This window comes from Hibiscus syriacus, unplaced genomic scaffold (genome assembly GCF_006381635.1).
Source record: "Hibiscus syriacus cultivar Baekdansim isolate YM2019G1 unplaced genomic scaffold, ASM638163v2 tig00110429_pilon, whole genome shotgun sequence".
NCBI classification, from domain to species: Eukaryota; Viridiplantae; Streptophyta; class Magnoliopsida; order Malvales; family Malvaceae; genus Hibiscus; species Hibiscus syriacus.
In genome coordinates this window covers 8,205,967-8,227,616 of record NW_024062733.1, presented here as the reverse complement: position 1 = coordinate 8,227,616, position 21,650 = coordinate 8,205,967, and the positions used below count along the sequence as shown (strand labels likewise).

At 32.5% G+C, this 21,650-nt stretch overlaps 1 pseudogene; it reads right to left on the bottom strand.

The window, feature by feature from the left end:
* Positions 1-16,713: 16,713 nt before the first annotated feature.
* Positions 16,714-20,831, bottom strand: LOC120125020 (annotated as a pseudogene).
* Positions 20,832-21,650: the final 819 nt, after the last annotated feature.

Genomic DNA, 21,650 nt, shown 5'->3' with positions numbered 1-21,650 from the left:
AGTTTGTAAGGTTACTCTTTATCCTCAAAAGAAAGAACAAATTAGTGAATTTGTTGGAAAATCCTTGGTGAGGAGCTAAGGTAGTGGACATAGACTTTGGTTGAGAAAGTCGTACCACTATAAATCATTGTGCAATTCTCTATCTTTCAATCTCCTTACTCTCTAAACACAAAACTGTTCCGACCCCTCTTTACAAACCATTCCGGTTGTCGATTCGAGCTTCCGAAAATCCTAACAATTTTTATTTCCCTTTATAAGATAAAGGAACCACGTGGAAGAGGAGAGATTTCTCCAGAGTTTTCTTCTTCTCTTTTCTTCTTCTTCTTCACGTGAAGCCATAAGCAAATGTAAGATCTCTTGTTGGTTGAAATTTAGCCAAATTTAAGATTGAGTTTTGATCATTAGATGATAATTAAGCTTAAGGAAAGCTTAATTTATCTTAAAACCATAAGATAAAGGAGTCAAGAGAGATTAAAGATTAGAAGTTTTTAAAGGAAATCTTGAATGAAAGTTGATAAGTTAAATTGGAAGTTAAATTTGACTTGTCAAGGGTTTAAGTAAGAAGTTAGAAGCCATGGAATTGGAATTAAAACATGTTGCAAAGTTGGTATAATTCTTGAGTTACATATGAGGAATAGAATTTTGAAGTTAAAGATTGTTTATATGGATATAAATTGGTTTAAGCATGTGTATATGAGTTAAGAACATGAAAGGGGATGAAAGATGAAGCATTTCAGTTGATTTTAGTGGATTTTCGTGCACGAAATGGAATTCTGGGCTAGTGTGCATCGGTACACATTCAACCTGTACCGATGCATCAAGGGTAAATTTCGAAAAATTGTTCAGTGTGTATCGATGCACAGGAAGTGCATTGATGCACCCCTTAAAAATGGAAATATCAAATACAATTAGTGCATCGATGCATAGAGAGTGCATCGATACACCCCCTTAAGATTAAAACATCGAAGGTGCTTTGTGTATCGATGCATGGGTAGTGCATCGATGCACATGTAAGGGATGCATCGATACACTGTAGAATGTATCGATGCACTTTAATGGGAAATGGAATAAATCATTATTTCAGTTTATGAAAGGATAGATTAAGTATATCAAATGAGATACTGATAGTATAAATACATGATTGTGTAGATATTGATCGAGAGCAAGTTCCGTAATGATTGAAAGGTTAGAATTGATCAAGAAGAGAAAGAAATCCATAGGAGTAATTGATAGCAAGTGAAGCCAAGGTGAGTGCATCTTATTTTAATATAGGATTATGTGGTAATTGGACTTGCGATAAGTCTAATTCCTATAGTTGTAATGCATTAAGTCATGAATATAAGTATGTGAATTTCCTGATTTGTATGTATATATGATTATATATATTGATATGTTTTTGTATGTGCTATATGATTTATGTAAAAATACTATTATGTGATATATGAAAATGTAATGTAAACTACATATAAATGGTGAGATGTGTAAATATATGTACATAGAGAGAAATAAGAGAATAAAATATAATCCATATAACAATGAAATACGAGAGTATATGAATACATGTCTATAAGATAGATTAGGTAAAAATAGGAGAATATGATATAAATGAGTTTATGAGAAGCGATATGAACTGGGTAAGCATGTATAAAAGTTATATGAACAATAGAAACATAAATTGGGTAAGTACATAGTTAGGTGATCATTTATATGCATTAGTATAATAGAATTATATGATTTAATAAGAATTGAGATAAGCTAAATAAGATTGACCATAGAATGAAATGAGAATAGTATATTAATTAGGAAGCTTGTACATAAGTAATAATACGAACATATAAGATAAGCTATAAGGGGAAAACTCATGTACTTGAATAAAAGTATGACATATAAGGTATATGAAATTGAACTAAGTAAATAGATTAGATTAATATATATATATATAAGTGAAATGATAGAAGTGATACATGTTTATAAGTATGTCATAGATGACATGATATAGGTAAATATAATAGAATGAAGCTTAAGCTATATGAGATTATATAAGTTATTAAATATGATATATGTGATTATAAGAAGAAGAACATAAACCATGTGAATATAAGTATAGGTAAAATGATATATATATATATATATATATATAACTATATATATATGACTATGAGTTGGAATAATGTTATATGATTTATACTAGGATAAATTATGAGACTATATGTGAAATAAAATGAGTACATATTTATATGATGAGATGGTGAACTATATGAACATGTGAATATATGTCTATGAGAAGACATAAGAATAAGATATAAGTAAAGGGATAAGAAATGTGAAATAACGTGTAAAGTTAATATAAGTTTTGTAAAAGTGATCTATGTGATTATATGTATATGTGATCCAAGTTATGTGACCTAAGATATGTGAAAAGTGAAAGTGAATTATGTGTCTATGTTAATACGTGAAATGGCATAAATAATAATTCACATGTTACGTGTCATGAGAGCTAGGGATATAGTCGAGGGTCTACGCGGTTCTTCGGGACATATATGTATTCCTTGGAACATGTGTGATGTCTTTTGAGACACATACTTGATCCTTTGCATATGTATATGATTCTTAAGGAATTTTCTACGTGGTCCTTAGGGACATTTTATATGGCACTTCGGAGCAATTCTACGCGGCACTTCAGAGCAATTCTACTCACCACTTCAGTGAAATTCTACGTGGCACTTTGGTGCATTTATACGAGCTGTGGTGACAGCATTAATGCACAACCTCAATACACTCACATATCTATAGTTCTCAAAAGTGTACATGGGCTAAACAAAGAGTTAACAATGAAGATGGTACTTTTGAAGTATATGTTTTTGTGATATGAATTGTATTATATGATTGATATAATGATGTGTGTATGGTTTGAATGAGTCATATGTTGATGAAAAGTATGATTAAAGGATATAAATGATAATAACGTGGATAATAGAATAAGATTAATGATGGAAATAATGTGTGATGTGTATATGTGTACATTATATTATATATAATGATTGTGTGACATCATTAAGTAATATGTTCATATATGTTTAAGCATTTAGAGTTTCCTTTATAAATAAATGCCTCACTAAGTCATAGACTTAGCGTGTGATATTTCACACGTAAGTTAAAGAAGCGAAGAAGAGCAAGACAGGTCAGCATCTCCCTTACAAAATTTCAGATCAGAAAATAGATGATTTAAATGTGTTTGGTTAATTTGAATATAGTTGGCATGTACTAATTGATTGAGTTGAATATTCTCTGATCGATTTTGATTATTTTGGTCAATTTATGTAAATAATTCGCTTTTATTTTAATGAAAGTTTTAAATTTTCTTTGAATTTGGTCAAGAGTCAAAGTTTGAAAAGTCAATGTGATACCTCATACTCGTATTAAGGTAGGGTACGGGTTAGGAGTGTTACATTTAATGGTATCAGAGCTAAGGTTTAGCCGATTCTAGGCTTAAACCGAAGTCAAATGAGTTTTAAAAATGTGTACATGCCAACATAAAGTGAAAATTTCTTATCTGATAGTGTAAGGAGTGTGTTGTCTTGCTAATAGAATTAGATTGCTAAGTTATAATAGAAGTATGATTATGATAATTCCGAAATAAAGTGAAAGGTGATATTCCTTATTGTTATAGCTATTCACCTACCCTGGCCAGGCAGGATGAAGAGCGGACACCTCAGGAAGTGCCTCATAAAATCAAAGGTTGATTTCAGAAGTCGAAATTATATTAGAATAATGATAGAAGATTTTCCTAGTTTTGAATCAGAAAAGTGATGTGAAGTATTCTTATTATTCCTTGGATAAGATAGAATATGGTGAACAAGTGTCACCATCAGAGCATTAAAAGATCAGATGATGCAGTGAGAATTGGTAGAAGAGTTCAAGAATAAGTGTATTAGTGATAAGTGTATAAGATGTATAAAGTCAGAGCTTATGGGTTTGAAACGAAGGAATAGTATTGTGTATAAGCAATAGTGTGTATATGTTAAGGATTTGCAGTTAAGATGGAAAGAGTTTGCGATTGGCTAACCAGAGTATGTGATAAAAATGTACCAGAATTATAAGATTATAAGATATTGTCAGGTTAAGATAAAAGATATGAAGTGGATCTGGATACAAGTTAAGGATTGATCAGAAGAGTTTAAGAATGTGTATATCGATGATCAGCTTATAAGACAAAGGAAGTCAGAATGTTGAGTTTGAATAACGAAAATTATCAGATGTATGAGGATAGAGGTGAAATTGATAAGTTAAGTAAACTAATTTTTAAATAATTTCGATTGGAAATGATGTATATGATTGGTTGACTAGGGCTTGTGCCTAGATTGGACAGATGTTATTGACTAGCTATCAGAGTAAAGGTGATAGAGTTATAAGATTGGAAGAAAAGATAAAGTTGAATTAATTAATTATGATGTGGATCTGAATATAGTTGTGTATTCTGATCGGATAACTATGATCTAGACAAGGAGAAAAGTAATTGTATGGAGCTTTAAAGAAGAAAAATACAAGTATAAGAGATGGTAAAGAATGAAGTTCTGTATAAGTAAATTGGGTTATCAAGGTTACGAGGATGCAATGAAGATTGTTACACAGTGATGAGTATAGGTGATAGGACAAGAGTATATGAATATGAAAGGAAAGATATGATTTATGTATAAGGAGATTTCAATTTGGAATGAATAAAGGAATAATGGAATAAAGAAATGAAAATGATTGAGTTTAAGGGATTAGATATGATGAAGGTTATATGGAAGTATAGATGATAAGTTCGATATAGAAGTACGAAAAGTATGCAAGGTGAGGTGGAAAGATTCTTTAAAGTGTATGTTTAATCATATTTGAAGAAGATTTAAGGTTGTGTTCTTGGTCAAATGATGATGGAAAATGAGTTTGGTTATTGTTATAAGGTAATTAGAGATGGATTTATGAGGTTAAGTGATGGAAATTGATGTTATTGTCTAGTTGATTAGTGACATTATATGAAATTTTAGAAATGGTCAAAGGAAAATGTAGAATAGAATGAGAGGAAATACAGAAATGGATTGAAGTTATTGGTTGTTGTTTAAATGATAAGTGATAGTAAATAAATGTATAAAGGAAAAAGGTAGTTAAAAAAATGTTAAGTAAAGGAGGCAACATGAGAACATTTTATTGATATGTTCAGTGAAAATTCAAGGACGAATTTTCTTTAAAGGAGGGGAGATTTGTAACATCCCGAAATCCGGGTCAGTGATTAAAATGAGAATTTTTGAAATTTGGTGATAAAAGTAGAATAGTTAAATAGTTAAATAGTTAATGACTTATTGGAATTATAGTTGAAGGTTGTTAGGTAATTATTGAATGAATTAAAGGGTAAAATGGTCAATTGACAAGTAATATTTTTATTTCTCTTTATAATATAAGAGAACCACGTGGAAGAAGAGAGATTTCTCCAGAGTTTTCTTCTTCTCCTTTCTTCTTCTTCTTCACGTGAAGCCATAAGGAAATGTAAGATCTCTTGTTGGTTGATATTTAGCCGAATTTAAGATTGCGTTTTGATCATTAGATGATAATTAAGCTTAAGGAAAGCTTAATTTATCTTAAAACCATAAGATAAAGGAGTCAAGAGAGATTAAAGATTAGAAATTTTTAAAGGAAATCTTGAATGAAAGTTGATAAGTTAAATTGGAAGTTAAATTTGACTTGTCAATGGTCTAATAAATTTGACTTGTCAATGGTCTAATTAAGAAGTTAGAAGCCATAGAATTTGAATTAAAACATGTTGCAAAGTTGGTATAATTCTTGAGTTAATATGAGAAAAAGAATTTTAAAGTTAAAGATGGTTTATATGGATATAAATTGGTTTAAGCATGTGTATATGAGTTAAGAACATTAAAGAGGATGAAAGATGAAGCATTTGAGTGGATTTTCGTGCACGAAATGGAATTTTGGGCTAGTGTGCATCGGTACACATTCAACCTGTACCGATTCATCAAGGGTAAATTTCCAGAAATTGTTCAGTGTGTATCGATGCACAGGAAGTGCATCGATGCACCCCTTAAAAATGGAAATATCGAATGCAATTAGTGCATCGATGCATAGGGAGTGCATCGATACACCCCCTTAAGATTAAAACATCGAAGGTGCTTTGTGTATCGATGCATGGGTAGTGCATCGATGCACGTGTAAGGGATGCATCGATACACTGTAGAATGTATCGATGCACTTTAATGGGAAATGGAATAAATCATTATTTCAGTTTATGAAAGGATAGATTAAGTATATCAAATGGGATACTGATAATATGAATACATGATTGTGTAGATATCGATCGAGAGCAAGTTCCATAATGATTGAAAGGTTAGAATTGATCAAGAAGAGAAAGAAAGCCATATGAGTAATTGATAGCAAGTGAGGCCAAGGTGAGTGCATCTTATTTTAATATAGGATTATGTGGAAATTGGACTTGCGATAAGTCTAATTCATATAGTTGTAGTGCATTAAGTCTTGAATATAAGTATGTGAATTTCCTGATTTGTATGTATTCATGATTATATGTATTAATATGTTTTTGTATGTGCTATATGATTTATGTAAAAATACTATTATATGATATATGAAAATGTAATGTAAACTACATATAAATGGTGAGATGTGTAAATATATGTACATAGAGAGAAATAAGAGAATAAAATATAATCCATATAACAATGAAATATGAGACTATATGAATACATGTCTATAAGATAGATTAGGTAAAAATAGGAGAATATGATATAAGTGAGTTTATGAGAAGCGATATGAACTGGGTAAGCATGTATAAAAGTTATATGAACAATAGAAACATGAATTGGGTAAGTACATAGTTAGGTGATCATTTATATACATTAGTATAATAGAATTATATGATTTAATAAGATTTGAGATAAGCTAAATACGATTGCCCATAGAATGAAATGAGAATAGTATATTAATTAGAAAGCTTGAACATAAGTGATAATACGAACATATAAGATAAACTATAAGGGGAAAACTCATGTACTTGAATAAAATTATGACATATAAGGTATATGAAATTGAACTAAGTAAATAGATTAGATTAATATATATATATATAAGTGAAATGATATAAGTGATACATGTTTATAAGTATGTCATAGATTACATGATATATGTAAATATAATAGAATGAAGCTTAAGCTATATGAGATTATATAAGTTATTAAATATGATATATGTGATTATGAGAAGAATAACATAAATCATGTGAATATAAGTATAGGTAAAATGATATATATATATATATATATATATATATATATATATATATATATATATATATATATATATATATATGTGTGTGTGACTATGAGTTGGAATAATGTTATATGATTTATACTAGGATAAATTATGAGACTATATGTGAAATGAAATGAGTACATATTTATATGATGAGATGGTGAACTATATGAACATGTGAATATATGTCTATGAGAAGACATAAGAATAAGATATAAGCAAGGGGATAAGAAATGTGAAATGACGTGTAAAGTTAATATAAGTTGTGTAAAAGTGATCTACGTGATTATATGTATATGTGATCCAAGTTATGTGACCTAAGATACGTGAAATGTAAAAGTGAATTATGTGTCTATGTGAATACGTGAAATGACATAAATAATAATGTACATGTTATGTGTCATGAGAGCTAGGGATATAGTTGGCATGCCAAGAGTCGAGGGTATAAGCGGTCTTTCGGGACATATATGTATTCCTTGGAACATGTGTGATGTCTTTTGAGACACATACTTGATTCTTTGCATATGTATATGATTCTTAAGGAATTTTCTACGTGGTCCTTAGGGACATTTTATATGGCACTTCGGTGCAATTCTACGTGGTCCTTAGGGACATTTTATATGGCACTTCGGTGCAATTCTACGCGGCACTTCGGTGAAATTCTACGTGGCACTTCGGTGCATTTATACGAGTTATGGTGACATCATTAGTGCACAACCTCAATAGACTCACATATCTATAGTTCTCAAAAGTGTACATGGGTTAAACAAAGAGATAACAATGAAGATGGTACTTGTGAAGTACATGTTTTTGTGATATGAATTGTATTATATGATTGATATGATGATGTATGTATGGTTTGAATGAGTCATATGTTAATGAAAAGTATGATTAAAGGATATAAATGATAATAATGTGGATAATAGAATAAGATTAATGATGGAAATAATGTGTGATGTGTATATGTGTACATTATATTATATATAATGATTGTGTGACATCATGAAGTAATATGTTCGTACATGTTTAAGCATTTAGAGTTTCTTTTATAAATTTAATGCTTCAATAAGTCATAGACTTAGCGTGTGATTGTTTCACATGTAGGTTAAAGAAGCGAGAAGAGAAGCGAAGAAGTGCAAGACAAGTCAGCATCTCCCTTACAAAATTTAAGATCAGAAAATAGATGATTTAAATGTGTTTGGTTAATTTGAATATAGTTGGCATGCACTAATTGATTGAGTTGAATATGCTCTCATCGATTTTGATTATTTTGGTCAATTTATGTAAATAAACCGCTTTTATTTTAATGAAATTTTTAAATTTTCTTTGAATTTGATCAAGAGTCAAAGTTTGAAAAGTCAATGTGACACCTCAGACTCGTATTCGGGTCGGGTACGAGTTACGGGTGTTACAAAAACATTATTTTTAGTTATTATTATTTTATTAGGAATTGGAGTTAAGACAAGCTTAGTTTGTTATTATTTTATTCATTAGTTATTTAGGACCTTTAGAACTCATCCCTTATATAAAAGAGGCTTCATTCAACTTTGTAAGACATATTTCTTTGATTAATAATACAACGAGAGTTCGTTTTTGCAAGTGTTGATTGCCTTGTGCATTCGAAGCTTCTTCTCTTGGAGTTCTGTCAAGTTCTTGTGAGGTAGATTAATATTCACACTCCAATTTACCTTTTCATCACGACTAGAAGGGTTGGTTAGAGTCATATTATCGAGTTTGCCTTTTCATTGCGACTAGGAGGGTTCAATAGGACACTTATCCATATATTTTCCACAAATCCATCATCACCATCATCATCTTTACCGTTAACCTTCATAAGGGAGCCACCTTCTACTATTCATCCCCCTTTGTTCTTCATCGAGTCTAGAGCTTTCTAGGTTTGATTCTTCAACAAGACCAATGTTCATTAATCTGCCACTGCTTCCGTATCAATTGATATCAGATTTAGGATGACTCTTGGAAAGAAGCAAGAAATCTTGCTTGTTCTTGCACACAAAATCGTCAAGGTACCCCAACGGAGCTAGTTTGCAAAAGAATTATCGTTTTAGGTTCTTTTTATTTAATTTTAATTTAGATTCAAATCTTTCTTGTTAGTTTGTTATATTTTCAACAAAAAAAGGTCGAAAAATAAAAAAATCACAAAAATTCAAAATTGAAATGAATGAATTTAGGGCTTATTTTATCTAGACCTCATAGTCATCCTAAGAGTAATCTCCAGTCCAAAATGCACTTCAATCGGAGTTTATTAGAGCCTTCAAATACATCGTTCAAGTTTCATGGACAGATTCGGTCTAGAATCTTGTCGAATTTATTTAAAATTATACAAGAGTAATTTCATGGTGAAAATTTCCATATTAAAACTAAATGTTTTTAAGATCATTCACACAAAAAAATCAGAATTTTTGGAGATCAATAACACATTCGAACAAAGCGATCACAAAAAATAGATTGTTTGAGGACTCACCTTTCAACATAGTCTACTGGATACTACTGAAGGTATTTGGTTCTGAATTTTTACAGGTGGTTTCTACACACATCTAAAGACATTCAAGAATTTTTCCAAAATTTTTGGACACCGGTAACCCCTAAAAAATGTTGCTCAGGTCGACCCAGTCTTTTTTAGGTTTCTAGTTTGGTTCTTTTTTTTTCCTTTGACTCTCAGTGCTTTAGGTTCTTTTGTTTTCCTTTTTATTGTTCTTTTACATTATCTAATACATTATCTTCCTTGTGTTAGTAGGACTAAAGAGTTTGCATACTTCTTCCTTCTTTGCATTCTCGTTCTCTTGGAATCTAACCTTTGTTTGGCCTCTTAGAGCTTTTAAGTTTTTCTTATCGTCTTTGCTAGTAATCAAACTCCGATACGAACTGTGGAAAACTACTTGGTAAAGTTAGTTTTAAAGAGTACAATATCAGCTTACTTGTCTCTCGCTGTGTTACTTTCTTGGAGTGACTTGTGAGATTTCTTTTTGTTGAATTTTCTTTCTTTTATTTTTATTTTACTTTAAAATTTTCTTTTGAGTGTTATGATTTCAGGATGGGCGGCAATAACAACAAGACACTTACGGCTATCTTAGCCGCACTTGCACGACTCACAACTTAATTTGAAAGATTTGATGAACTTAACAATACCGTGAGAGAACGACAATAACCAAATCTAGACTACCAAACCAGAATCCAAGACCAAACAATGCTAAACTTTTTGTACCCAGACCGACACAACCACGTTTCCAAGCACCCTAACTCTTTGCAAAATCAAAGTTCACGATCTCGTCTTTCAAATGAGACAATGATCTAGACAAGTACATCGATTGGGAAGGAAAATTTGATCTCATGTTCGCATACCATGACGTCCCCCAAGCTGAACAAGTTCCCCTCATCACCATGAAATTCGAAGGATATGCTCACACTTGGTGGATGCAAACAAGGAAAAAGATCGAGAACTTCCAAATTCAAGCAATCATTTCTTAGACGACATCAAACAAACTATGAGGAATCAATTCCTACCGACAAATTATACACGAGAAGTTAAACAACGACTACACCGACTTCTACAAGGTAGAACTTCAGTTGAAGACTACTACAAGGAGATGAAGTCCTTACTCAATAGGGCTAACATAACCGAAGAAGAAAATGACACCGTGTCAAGATTCGTCGTTAGCTTGAACTCAAACATCACTTATCTTATTGACCTCCATGGGTACGAAAACCTTGAAAATACACTAAAGAATGCAATAACAATCGAAATACAAATCCAAATGAGATTCCGATTCAGAGAACATTACAAAGGTACTTCATCCTCTTACCAAGTTAATCCTTCAAATCCTTTCTCATCTTTTACTCCATCTTCTAAAAAAAAGCCGAGAGATGACAAACCCGACAAGGAGAAACAACGACCAGTAAAGAATGACACATTTCCAGCCCCTAAAGATCAAATGAGAATTTGTGAGGAGGTAGGGAAAGTAAAAAAACTAAGAAAAAGTCAAAAGAAAAAGAGGTCATTGGTTACAAAAGCCAAAAGAATAATGACTCATGGGAGGTAAGTGAACCTAGTTGTGAGAAGAAAATAGTGACTCAAAATCTATGTGTGAGCACAAAAGAATTGAGAGAGAACATTCTTTACAAACAACCTTGCATCATTGTTCACTTTAGGGAATCAATTGTTTCAATTTCTAACATTAACAAGGTTTTGCCTAGTGTGTTTTCATCTCTTTTATAGGATTTTCTAAAAGTGTTAGGTGATCCACCTAATGGATTACTACCGAAAATTGGAAAACAAACCAATCTAATTTAAGGTTCCATCGTACCTCGTCAAACATACAATCTCGAAGAAACCAGAAAGTTATATTTATTACAAAAAGGCTACATCCATGAAAACCTTAGTCGTAACGCCATCTTAATGACGAAACATTATTTGAACAACTCCACAGGCTTTATAGTATATGCACAGGGAATCCATGTAAATGATGAAAAAGTGAAAGCAACACGGGACTAGCCCATATCATCTTCCATCACCAAGAGTTATCAAATAGTGCTAGGTGACCCTCCTAACGGGTTACCACCTGAAAGCCCTAATCACCATGCCATATCAATAAAGAGTCACAATTTACGAGAGTCCAAAGGTAAGTATTTTTATTACTCATTTTAATGATATTATAACATACTTCTTCTCCTTTTTACAAGATAAGACACTGGAGGTTGTCATCCATACCAAACACAACTCCTTTAAGTGCATAAAAGGCCGAGGTAAGCAAAACACAGTAGACGATGCACTACCACAAAGGTTTTGCAGTCCAAAAATATCCTCCTGAGAATTCTTAATTCATAAACCACACTTAGGAGACTTAAGAGATTACTTTCACAAGGCATTTGACATGGTTTTTCAACACTCATTCTTGCCACACATGAGTCAAACCATGGAGAGAATATCTGAAGCAATCATAATGAAAGCCAACAGTAGCCGGCGCCATGTTCAATTTTAACCTAAACATCATATTACAATACTTGTATGCAAAAGAGGATTTCAAGACAACAAGAAATCAGTTCCTACAAAGAAGAAACCTCGACTAAAACGCATAAAGACACGTCACATTAATCCTAGTAAATGTTTCACAAAACTTTCTTTCAACACATCTAATTCTCTTTCTCTTGGATTTTCAGATTCGGGGACAAATCCTTTTGAGGAGTGAAGGAATGATACATGCACCAGAGTCTATAATACATGCTTCTTTGGACTAATGTTTCTACTCGAACCTATTAGAAGAAGAAGAACAAAGTCTCGAAGATTCAAAGCATATCTATTCGGTAAGCATAATGTGAATGAATCATTAAACGATTCTAATGTTGCTCCCTTTAATGTTTCAGATTCGAGGTCGAATCTTTTTGAAGAAAGGGAGGATGATACATGCATCACAAGGATCACATCAAAGGAAGAAGTAATAACTCTTCCAAATGATCCACTTGTCCAAGCCTTGGAAAAGAAGACCAAAACAGTAGCAGACTTGCGACGAATTTTTGAATGGGATCCTGATCTTATTTGGTTAACATGTCTTCTGGATATACAACCATCTGTCTCTTATATTTTCAACGGTTCTTAAATCGTATCAATACGATATCGGGAACTAAAGATATGTTCATTTTAGTGAAGACAGCGCATGCATAAATTCCTATACGAGACTAATTCATGATTTTGTAAATATTACGAATTTTCAATATTTATATTGATTATTTGTAGTCTAATTTAATATAGGATGATGCATTATCTTTTAGGATTATATTTATTATTTTATTAGGAATTAAGGTTAAGTTAAAACATTATTTTTATTTATTATTATTTTATTAGGAATTATAGTTAAGACATGTTTAGTTTGTTATTATTTTATTCATTAGTTTTTTAGGACCTTTAGAACTCACCCCCTATATAAAGGAGGCTTCATTTAACTTTGTAAGACACATATTTCTTTGATTAATAATACAATGAGAGTTCGTTTTTGCAAGTGTTGATTGCCTTGTGCTTTCGAAGCTTCTTCTCCTAGAGTTCTTTCAAGTTCTTGTAAGGGAGATTAATCTTCACATTCCAATTTGCCTTTTCATCATGACTAGGATGGGTGGTTAGAGCCATATTATCGAGTTTGTCTTTTCATTGCGACTAGGAGGGTTTGATAGTACACTTATCCATCTATTTTCTACGAATCCATCCTCACCATCATCATCTTTACCGTTAACCTTCATAAGGGAGCCACCTTCTACTATTCATCCCTCTTTGTTCTTTATCAAGTCTAGAGCTTTCTAGGTTTGATTCTTCAACAAGAGCAATGTTCATTAATCCGCCACCGCTTCCCTATCACATGCCATGAGATAGAGTGATTTCTGTTTAATGATGTTGATACTGTACATTCGTGTATATTATATGTGTTACCGTTGGTGCAAATTATTTTAGGTGTGCATATTACTGTTTACTGATTATGGCACATGGAGTGCTTATTGCGCATTCTCGTCTGACTCGCGTACTTACATTCTCTTTAAATATACATTGGATTATGAATCTGAAAATGAGTTATGAATCTGAAAATAAAGAAAGGTGAAAGTGTTAGTTATGAGAATTAGAAATGTGATTGAATGGAAAATGCATATTTGATCGATTATTGTGATCTAACATTTAATTGTCATGATTTTTTTTAAAGAATGTGAGATATTGGTTTTGACAGGTTTCAAAGATGAGGAAATGACTTTTTAAAGTCGATTTGTGACTTTCAAAAGTTTTATATAATGAATTATATTCTTTTAATTGTATTAAGTTATTTATATTTTATCTCACTTCGATTTGTTATAATGTCTCACTAAGTTATACTTTGCGTGTGATGATTTTCATGCGTAAATAAAGAAAAGGACAAGGACGTGAAGTGAGGAGCACCTTGAGCATCTCTTATGGGGAAATCATACCGATCTCCAGTATGAGCAAGACATCCTTGGTATTATTTTAGCTTGTTAGTGGCATGTTTATTATGAATGTATAAAACTACTTTAATATGGTTGGTAGTAGATATAAGTAGTAGTATAAATGAATAATATTTTATATTATTATGTTTTAAAAGTTAACTGATTAATTTTTAAATTAGACAGTGTTTTAGTAGTTTTATATATGTTATGAAATAGCATCGAACTACCTAGTTGATGCCTAAAATCGATTTAAATCATACGATAAAATATTATTTTATGTTTTACGCAATTAATTAAATTGGATTTAATTGATAAATTGAAATTTTAAAATGAAACAAAATTTTACGGGTTTTCGAGTATGTAATGTTATAAAAAGTCTATGTCTTTTTTAACTCATATTTAAGTACATATACGGTAAGAGTGTTACAGTCGTACTATATAAAATAATAAAATATTACAAGTCGATCCTCCAAGTACTAGAATGATAAATCATAACATTTTAGTAACACACGTTGTTCACATAGTCAACATATGGAACCCATAACACAAAATATATGTTATGAATGTAATGGAATGCAGCCCAGTTCACTCTGTCACATTTCTAGCCCTTATTGAATTTATTATCCCAAAAGATGAACATGTCGATAATTAGATTTATCATTCTAAAGAATGAATCAGTCCATAATTAAGTCATTTCTGTAACGCTAACCTAACCCGATGCAACATACGAAATGATATAAATAATACAAATGTTTATATTAAGATGCTTATAACACATTCAGTTCATCATGCTTATTCGGTGATAGATATATTCATTAGTAACTCATGCCGGTGATTATAAAACATGGACATATATGTCCCATCATCAGTGGTCAATCTTTTCATATGCATAGTACACACAAATAACGTAATACATGTTGCACTAAACAAAGGAACACACCTCTAACTTTTTAACAAGCTGTAGCACTAACTCTAAACACGTTTTTCACGTTCGGTAGCACTACGTCCATGAGTGTTGAAACGCGTAACTCTAGTCGAACGGTCAAGGTTTATATGAACAAGATGAGACGAGTCCGGATTTACTGGAAAACGATCGGGAGAGATTGGTTCACCAAGGTCGGCTCGTTTACGACGAAAGGTGGTGGTAAGCGACGAAAATGTGATTTTCACAAAACCGAAACTTATCTGCCCTCACTCTCACTAACTACGGCGACGGTGGTGACAAAGTTGGGTGAGTTTTGATCAGGACAACGAGGGGAGCAACGTGGTGAGGGTGGTGTTGGTCACGACAACTTAAACTGCGGCAGAAAGGCACAAAATCGATGGAGGAACAAAAGGGAGAGAGAGATTTACCCCCCGGCGACTGAACTACAAAAATGAAGGAAAAAGGAGGCCAATGCTTCAAAAGTTGCTTTTATACCAAAATAAATGGGAAACATTATAAGGATAGTCCTCATACTTTTTAGGTTTCATGATCCAATCTCTTAGGTCTGGGTCGCATTTAAAATAGTCCTTATTATCTCATAATCTCAAATTCGGGGTGCGGCAGTAAGCCTCATATTTGAACAAATTTAAAAGAAAAATATTAGATCCTTATTCAACTATTTTAAAAAGTTAGAGTTTTATATAAACAACTTCTAAAATTCGGCCTTATTAAAAAAATTAGCCATTTTTATCACTAGACCAATAAAATCTTGTTAGCAATTTAATCTTATGATTATAATAATCAATCTCGTAATATGATATATGATTTATCAATGGGTTCAGAGTCAATCTCAATGACTATCAATACAACAACTCAAATAACTCAAAATATTTTTATTTGATTCGATCGATCCTTCATCCCTACTTGCAATATGATTCTCTATGCATCCAATTATCTTTTAAAGTTTATCTGGCTTTCGAAAAATAAGCTGCATCGATACTTGTTTTGTAAATACCAGGAGACGGAACTGGGGCTGAAGACGTTGTATGAAACTATTCCATTCATGAGGAAATGTTCTATTTCCTGGAAAGGTAGGGTAACACTTTTCCCACTTAAACAGTTAAAACTCACGGAATATATAGCTAACTTTTTTGTTTCCCCCGGTGAATCCTAATTTCTTGCTCATCACTAAGTTACTCAAATTTTCTCTTTGTCTACAGGGAAGAAGAAATGCAGGAGCTGAACCAAGAGATAACTCACGTCAAACGCAATTAATATATGTATAATGTTCATATTTGACAGCTGGAAGCTATAAAAGATTAAGAAATTCATCATATACTGGTATTTAAAAAAAGGGATTAAGAAAAAACCCTACTTTCATGATTGAATTTGGAGAGAAGAAAGGAGATCCAGTGATGTGGAAGAATCTACTTATAATACTATTATCTCCACAAACGGGAGAGCTGGAGGTGATCGGTCGAAATGGGTTTATATCATGGAATTCATTACATTGAATGTCATGAATTGAATGCTTGCCAGGATTGATCGTTGGGTCCATTTTCCTTGCCCTTCTCAAGCCTCTTTAGAATATCCAAGAAGGATGGCCTTTGGTTCATGTCAGGAGCCCAGCACGCACTCGTTAAGCGCAACCCCATTTTGCTTTAAAATAAATTCAGTGCTTAAGATACTTTACTAGCATTCATCACTAAACACCTCCGAAAAGAGTAACTTGTAAATTATGTAGCCAAACCATGCATAGACGGGCACCCTTTTATGTTAGGGGACGAACTTATAATACTTTAAGAGGGACCGAACTTAAAAAATTTTAAGAGATCAAAATAAATTATCAATAGAAAATATAAAGAAAATATGAGAATTTAAAACTCCTAGAGAGGACTTACTCTCTCAATTCAGAGACGAATGATTTTGAACGGAAATTAGGTCGATGTCCATCTGCAACAAACTTAGCTGCTTCATAGGGCTCATGATTTGAAAATGGTGGCTCTCCTTCAATCATCTGCTCCAAGTAAAAGAATGTCATCTATGTGAAGTAGACCCAAACATATCATGATCAACATCATTTCAATAGAGGAAGAAGATTAGCTCGTAAAGTACCATTGCAAAAGAGAAAACATCAACCTTTTTATCATATTTCCGGTGCTTGAAAACTTCCGGAGCCATATAGCGATCTATTCCAGTTCCAAGTTAAGAAATGTAAGTATCTGAGAATCATATTTTATCCGAAAGAAATATTCAAGAGACTCACAACTCCCGGTCTCGCCAGTCATTTTGTAGACATCATGAGCATTTCGAACCTTGATGAGCTTGCTCAGTCCGAAGTCTCCAACTTCCAAGTTAACCAGAAGCACACATTCCTGGTAGAAAGAAATAAATTTTGTCATGAACAAGTCCATGTAATTCAAAGTTTAATCATGGAAGCGAAAAAGAAAGAGTTATGCTTTAAGAAGAAAAGAAAAAAAATCCATCAAGCATTCAAATCATAGAGCCTTGAACCGATAGATTGTAGAACAAAAACAGGATTGTGCCACGGCAAAACTTAAATACAAACTGACTCACCTTGGCTTTAAGTCTCGATGAACTATGACATTTGGCTCATTGTGAAGATAAGCCATACCCCTGACAACAAAATTTATAAAGTCCAGATTAGCAAAAATAGGCATATATATGAGACAATTAATGCAGTCATATGGCAAAAACATATTTTGTAGATTACGACCTGTCAAAAGGAAAAACAAAAGGAATGGAAGTTAGTCAAAACCAAAGACAATTAATGATTTTATCCTAATTAGGGGGAAAACATTATTAATGTTAAACTATATCATATTATCTCATTCTTTCCCCCCAAATTTCACATAGATGTCAAGAGCGTTACAAAGAGAACTGCTCTGACCACACAGCTTCAGATGGAAGCTTTCTTATATACCTAGCAATGTCCAACGCGAAGTTGACGGCTGCTGATGAATTTAGCCCATTCTTTAACTTGAGATACTCATGAAGATCACCCTGTAATAGCATGTATGTGTAAGATAAGAAGTAAGTGAAGTAAAACTTAACATTTCTATTTAAAATACTCTACAGAGAAAAAAACTAAGAATGAGAAGCGTCTATGCATTGACGTACCCCTCTTAAATACTCAGTAATTAACATAAGAGGCTTCTTCTCAGTGACAGCTCCGATGAATTGAACTATATTAGGATGGCGGAGCTTTACGAGCAAATTCACTTCATGCCGGAAATCCTGTCTGAACCAGCACAGTAGAACACATAAGAGTAGCAATATTAATACCAAAAAACAAAGGCTTTCATTATTGAAGCTCATTACAGAAAGAAATGACATAAACTAATAACGAAAATTTTTCATGATATTTTTGTGTGAATTCATTGTCAACGAGTACACAATTTTCAGCATACGACATGCATCAAAGAAAGAAAACATTCATGGACAGAACTTTGGAAGCAAACGATAGAGATATATTCAAAATATAAAGGGCTTACATCACCAGTCTGTCATCTGAAAGTGATGGAAGAATGCGTTTGACAGCTACAGGTGTTCCTCGCCAAGTGGCCTTTAAAAACTCACCAAATGACCCCTGGAAATGTGAGATATAATCAGTACTGAAAGCACACATTGTATTAGGAAAGTAGGCCAGGTACTTGCATGCTGAATTGCTGATAACCAAAACTTAAGGAGCTTGTAATGAACTCAAGTTCAAAGCTGAGACATTGAAAGCTAGCGATGTTAATAAATTGAGATTACACCTTCCCTATGATGTTTGAATATGAGAAGTCCAGCTCAGAAGGGTCAATTTCCCAGTCACACTTGTTTGGTAGAGGGGGTGGAACTGGCCTTGGCTCAAAGTGGCTTCCCTTTTGGCCCTGCGACAATGAAAACTTTTAACTTTTGGTCCCTAATAGTAGTCAAAAAATGCAAGCTCACAAATCTAAAAGGGTTTCCATCAATTAAACTTGTTTATCTAGCTCCAAAGCTATCGATCAAGGGATAATGAGGAAGCAATAAGAATCCAAAATCAGTGAGCACTTCATATTTGATGGAAATTGTTCAAGAATTACAGTAAATAAAGCATGGATATAAGGAAAACACGCAACATTCCGATCAAGCAGCCTTCTCTAATATAATATGATATACCTTCGACAGCATTGTCACTTGTTATGTCTAGTAATCTATGAAAGTCTGGCCAAATATGATCACAAAAGGTCACAACCAATAGGGATGAGCAAAACTCGACTCGACAATGAAAAAAATTTAAGTTCAAATCGAGTTATAAAATACAACTTCAATAAGTCAAAAATTTTAGTTATCATTGGATTGGTTTTCAAGTTTGAATTGAATCCCTCGTCTACGTATGATATATGTATATCACATATGATAAAATATGAAAAATATATATGTATTGTTTATGGTAACAAAAAATCATTTAAATCAGAATAAAGTACCATAATATTATAAATATTTACAATTACATTTAAACAGAAACTCGACTAAAAAAAATTTCAAATCAAGTTCAAGTTATAGAAAATAGGAATCATCAACTCGAATAATTCAAAAAAAAAATTCTCGACCCGACCAACTGCTCCCCCTAACAATCAAAGTTTCGATTTCCGCAACTAACTATCGATCGTAATCGTATTGTTAAGCTGGCTGTTAAGGCTAATTACAATTAAGAAAAACAATTAAAAGACCATACATTTTAATAAAGCGTTATTAAATTAAAAACCCTCATTAATTATTTTCTTTTTTGAAGAACAACCCCATTAATAGATTTGTTAGAAAAATAACATCCAAACTACCACGTACGAATACCTCGCATACTCTAAAATCCGTTTAATGTACCTCACATTTTATAGGATGCGAGACCCATCAACTTTTTTAGATAAAGTCATTTAATATTGGATAAACACAATAATAAATGCATTAAATTTATTTTTTTGCAAAACTCGAGGTCATCCTATGTGACAGTTTGGGTTATTTTTCTAACTAATCTTCCGGGGTTGTTATTCAAAAGAAAAAATAACTATTAGGGGTTTTTAATATAATAACCCCTTTTTAATAATTCCTCTCATTTTAGACCAACTACCGTAAAAAAAAATTAAAAATAGATGAAAAATGAAAAATGCCAAGTAAAAAAGTTAAACGTACGTAAGATACTCCACCATAAGATTTTAATAGCTCGATCATTCTATGTTTCTTAGCTCCTTCTGCATCAGCTAGAGGCTGCAATTAAAAAAAACGACAACAACAACAAACTTAAGGTAAAATAATCCAAAAAATTGAAGAAGAAAAAAGTATGGAAACAGTGAAAGCGAAGAGGCACCGTATTCCGCCATCGATCTTGGGAGTTGACATCGGCGCCATACTCGAGGAGGCACTTGGCGATTTCGATCCAGCCATAGAGTGAAGCGACGTGGAGAGGCGTACGGTTGTCTTAGTCCCTAGCATTGACCAAAGAGGCATCCTCCTCGAGAAGCTTGCGTAGAGCGGAAGCGTTATTGTGATGAGCATGCCATAAGATGTGCGAAGTCTTGCTCAATCTGGCCTTCTCCTTTTGCTTGTCGGACGAGCTCTTGTTCCCGCTCGATCCGCCGGATGAGCTCATCGTCGAATTTTTGTGGGGTTACACTTAGAAGGGATATTGGAAGTTTTTCTTTTTTCGTGTTTTTGGTAGGATGGAGTCTACTTCGGATTCGATATAGAGGGAAATGAAATACATTTTGAACAAAATAGAAATAAACCTTAAAAGCCTTTTACTTTTTCAACACAATTCTTTCTCCCTTGCTACGCTCTCCTTAGGGAAATTGTTTGATTTATAAAATGTCTAAAATTTAGATTTTGTAAGTATACCTATTTAAATAATTATAATTTTTTTTTATAGAAAGCGACTAATTTTATTAAAAATAAAAAATATACATAATTATAATGAAGATTTATGAGAATAACCGTAAACGTAAACTAAATTATAATTAAGGTGTTTTCCTATAACAATTGACACAAAAATTAGCCGCCTAGATCACACAAGGACCATAAAAGAAAAGATTAAAAAACATAACCAATGTTTAGATAAAATAAAGATACAAACCAACTTGATTGCATCAGCAAACGAACCACAAAAGAGAGGTAAAAATACTGAAAGAACATCGACAAATCGTAAATCAAAGTCAAGCGACGTGAAAAAACTATCTACGAGCACAAAACGTGTATCCAAATCAATCCGAGGGTCCAAAGTAGATAAGATCAGCATAATAACAAATAAGTGTCATCTTGATCAGTCGTGACAATGTCAAATCCAACCCTGTGAAAAAAGATAAACGAAAACACGATAAAAAACCGTAAGCTACCAAAAGGCAGATAAATCTATGCCAAAAAAGACATAGAAAAATATGTCATAAAGACAAAGAACATGTCACAAAAACATAAT